We start from the raw sequence: 2,596 nt of genomic DNA, 5'->3' as shown, positions 1-2,596 counted from the left end.
TCCGTATGTCCGTCTGTCTGGCTGTCTGTCTTTTGTAATCACGCTACAGTCTTCAATAATGAAGAAATCGTGCTGAAATTTTGCACAAACTCGTCTTTTGTCTGCAGGCAGGTCCAGTTCGAAGATGGGCTATATCGGTCCAAGTTTTGATATAGTCCCCATATAAATCGACCTCTCGATTTGTGGTCTTGGGCTTATAAAAACCGTAGTTTCTATCCAATTTGCCTGAAATTGGAAATCTAGAGGTATTTTAGGACCACAAAGAGGTATGCCAAAAATGGTGAGTATCGGTCCATGTTTTGGTATAGCCCCCATATAGACCGATCTCCAGATTTTACTTCTCGGGGTTATAGAAACCGTAGTTTTTATCCTATTTGCCTGAAATTGGAAATCTAAAGGTATTTTAGGACCATAAAAAGGTATGCCGAAAATGGTGAGTATATTCCATATATTGATATAGCCCTATAGACCGATCTCCAGATTTTACTTCTTGGCCTTATAGAAACTGTAGTTTTATCCAATTTGCCTGAAATTGGAAGTCTAGAGGTATTTTAGGACCATAAAGGGGTGTGCGTGTATTGGTTCATGTTTTGCTATATCCCCCATATAGACCGATCTCCCGATTTCACTCATTGGGTTTCTAGAAACCTTAGTTTTTATACGATTTCACTTCTGGAGGGTATAGAAGGCGCACTGATCATGAAAATTGCTTCAAACTGAATGTAAAATTTCCAGATTTTACTTCTCGTAATCATTTAAATAATGGGGATGAAAATCTACATATTTTAGATTTCAAATCAAGGCGTTATTTCATCATTTTCTTGCACACCTACAAGAGATGTTAATGATTCCTCTAAAACACGTTAATTTGGCCTTTTAAATTCTTTGAATTGCTTTAATTTAATTCCTGCAGAAAAACCGCTATGGTTTCGCGGGTCTATATTATTGTGTAATGATAAATGAATTATTCAATAAAGGAAGAAAAAAAATTTAATTTAATTTAATTTAATTTAATTTAATTTAATTTAATTTAATTTAATTTAATTTAATTTAATTTAATTTAATTTAATTTAATTTAATTTAATTTAATTTAATTTAATTTAATTTAATTTAATTTAATTTAATTTAATTTAATTTAATTTAATTTAATTTAATTTAATTTAATTTAATTTAATTTAATTTAATTTAATTTAATTTAATTTAATTTAATTTAATTTAATTTAATTTAATTTAATTTAATTTAATTTAATTTAATTTAATTTAATTTAATTTAATTTAATTTAATTTAATTTAATTTAATTTAATTTAATTTAATTTAATTTAATTTAATTTAATTTAATTTAATTTAATTTAATTTAATTTAATTTAATTTAATTTAATTTAATTTAATTTAATTTAATTTAATTTAATTTAATTTAATTTAATTTAATTTAATTTAATTTAATTTAATTTAATTTAATTTAATTTAATTTAATTTAATTTAATTTAATTTAATTTAATTTAATTTAATTTAATTTAATTTAATTTAATTTAATTTAATTTAATTTAATTTAATTTAATTTAATTTAATTTAATTTAATTTAATTTAATTTAATTTAATTTAATTTAATTTAATTTAATTTAATTTAATTTAATTTAATTTAATTTAATTTAATTTAATTTAATTTAATTTAATTTAATTTAATTTAATTTAATTTAATTTAATTTAATTTAATTTAATTTAATTTAATTTAATTTAATTTAATTTAATTTAATTTAATTTAATTTAATTTAATTTAATTTAATTTAATTTAATTTAATTTAATTTAATTTAATTTAATTTAATTTAATTTAATTTAATTTAATTTAATTTAATTTAATTTAATTTAATTTAATTTAATTTAATTTAATTTAATTTAATTTAATTTAATTTAATTTAATTTAATTTAATTTAATTTAATTTAATTTAATTTAATTTAATTTAATTTAATTTAATTTAATTTAATTTAATTTAATTTAATTTAATTTAATTTAATTTAATTTAATTTAATTTAATTTAATTTAATTTAATTTAATTTAATTTAATTTAATTTAATTTAATTTAATTTAATTTAATTTAATTTAATTTTTTTTTTTTTAAATTCAGTTTTTCTTTATTTCAGATAAAAAATATAAACACAATAATTTGTTAGTCCCGCGAAGCCCTAGGAGGCTTGTCTGCAGGTTAATTAAATTACATGTTTTGATAATTATACTAGGTTGGATAATTGGAATTTAGAAAACAATGATGGCTAATAGTGATTATCTTAGTTTATATCAGTTCAGCTGAGGATAAGTAACATTAATATTTGAAAATGTATATCAACTTAGAAAAAAGTTTTTAATTTTTCTTTTTTTAAGCAAGTTATTATCTAGGTTCAGGAGATTTACAGGTATGCTGTTTAAAGTTGTTGGTAGTGTTACGGCCAGTGAAGTTTTTCCGTAGTTATTGCGGAACATAGGAACTTTGTACCGTCTTTGAGATCTACGTCTAGTGTTATGTTGGTGATCAATGCATTTCAGTAGTTCAGGGTCATTGTAGAACTCTGATGTTATTGTTGTTTTATATATTCCATCA

The sequence above is a fragment of the Haematobia irritans genome, chromosome 5 (assembly GCF_050003625.1).
Source record: "Haematobia irritans isolate KBUSLIRL chromosome 5, ASM5000362v1, whole genome shotgun sequence".
Taxonomy (NCBI): Eukaryota; Metazoa; Arthropoda; class Insecta; order Diptera; family Muscidae; genus Haematobia; species Haematobia irritans.
This window is presented reverse-complemented; position numbering follows the sequence as displayed.